Genomic DNA, 1,920 nt, shown 5'->3' with positions numbered 1-1,920 from the left:
GTACTATGGTGAATTAGACGCTCACCAACATCCCGGATGTATCGCACGGTCAAATGATGTTGGTTACACGTAACACTCGACTTATCGTGAACTTGTCACGATGTTGCACGACCACGATATGTTGGCCCAGGGGTATTATTTTGCGGCCGTTTTTCGGTCCCGGCGGGAACGCCCTTCTCGAAGGGCAATCTTCGAGAAGTTTACGAAAGATTTCATTTACAAACTTATAATTATAGGCAAAACATTTTGAGGTTAATCATTTACCTGATAGTATGTTTTCTTTGGCCACTATCTCGTTTTTATTATTTAGGTACAGTGGCACATCGACGTTATAGCCTATTTGAATAAAACTTTATATTAAGTAAAACTATACTGGATCTTACTTAACAGTCCTAACTCACAACTGTATCAACACTACCGAAGCACGTTTTCTTAGTGTTTCACTGGCCGGGCCTAGATGATACTCGTCTAGTGGTCACAAGGCAAATGGACGAGACCTTCCAAGATAGAGAAGCTTTACATCATGATAGCGATGACGACCCGAGGAGTATCGTGAATTCTGTTTTATTTCCTGCTTCTTTGGTTTCGTCATCTGCTGACGACCCCAACCTCGATCGCATTCTTAACGCCAAGTTACACTGACATCTCTTGGCCGGGCAGTCTTCAGAGACTGGGAACGTTTTATGGCATTGTCGTAAGGTACACGCAGAAAAAGAATGGGGGATAGTTTCAACAAAACGTTTTGTTATTATATTTTGGGTATTTGATGCAGATTTTTTAATAGCTTTCACGAAAAATTAGATCGAGAATAATAACCAAATTTTGTTATTTATACATACACATTTTTTATCACTTACAAATAAAATTTGGTTTAATTTGCAACCAAAATTCGGTTTATTTCATTGAACGTGCAACTTAAAAACGATAAGTGAAAAAAAGAAAAAAAATTGAAAATTTTCCAGCACCCGACTGAACAAACCAACAACAGGATGGCCCGACGGTACAAAGTCGGAGAACTGTGGAACGTCGGAAATATTAAAAAAGCGGCTAAACCTCAGTTACCGTTCTTGCTGGACCAGACACCGGTAGATTTCAAAACTTAAGTTATATTTTTTATCTTTTAAACTTATTTTGTTTGCAGAGAACCTCGGAACCGGGAACATGGTGCGGACATACAGGCACGAACGGGTCGGTGTTCCTGGTGAGTGCATGCCGGAACACAGCCTGGCTTTTAGAGCAGCAGAAAAAACGGATGGATACCTTTTGAAAGAGTTATCTTGATCCGGTCCTGAATGGATGTTTTTACCCGCATATTTGTTCCATGACAGGTAAGCTAATTTTATTATTCAAAATCGTGAGCAAATTTTGTAAAATATACATGACAATAATTTAATTTTTACAGATCGATGGGCAGAATAGACTACCTCGACATCCAACTCCACAGGGCCGAAATTCTGTCGACTCGTCATGGACGGCCATGGAGAGGCCTTTCCCGAGTTGGCCTTTGCCACCAGCAGCATCGCCGGTTGAAATAATGGTTTGGTGTTGTTCCCAAAGCCAGCTGGAGGAGTCAATTAATGATTGTTAGTGATACCCCGTGACCCGGAGTGAATAAATAAAGAAACATAAAAAAAACATGTGTATATTAATACAGCAGAATCTGAAAATATTATCAACTAATGTTCCAAAATACATTGCATTGTTACAAATCAAACTTTAATTTTTAAAACCACAAAAAAATTATAATTTTGAACATCAAAAATAAATTTTCTTTCAAATCTATTTTTTTCCATTTTACCCAAAATTTTATTATTATCTATATATATAAAAATGAATGTTTGTCTGTCTGTCTGTTACCTATAGACTCAGGAACTACTGAACCGATCACCGTGAAACTTGGCATCTAAGGGTTTTTGATGC

The 1,920-nt window shown here is 38.3% G+C and overlaps 1 long non-coding RNA gene across 1 annotated transcript; it reads right to left on the bottom strand.

The window, feature by feature from the left end:
- Positions 1-15: 15 nt before the first annotated feature.
- LOC129746325 (uncharacterized) lies at positions 16-633 on the bottom strand. Its single transcript, XR_008737288.1, has 3 exons — positions 402-633; positions 265-336; positions 16-189 (listed from the first exon to the last, which is right to left on the bottom strand). It is a non-coding gene; the product is annotated as an uncharacterized LOC129746325 (long non-coding RNA).
- Between the last annotated feature and the right edge of the window lie 1,287 nt (positions 634-1,920).

Source organism: Uranotaenia lowii, chromosome 2 (genome assembly GCF_029784155.1).
Source record: "Uranotaenia lowii strain MFRU-FL chromosome 2, ASM2978415v1, whole genome shotgun sequence".
In the NCBI taxonomy this organism is placed as follows: Eukaryota; Metazoa; Arthropoda; class Insecta; order Diptera; family Culicidae; genus Uranotaenia; species Uranotaenia lowii.
Note: the sequence above shows the minus strand (reverse complement) of the source record. Positions and strands in the feature narration are given on the sequence as shown.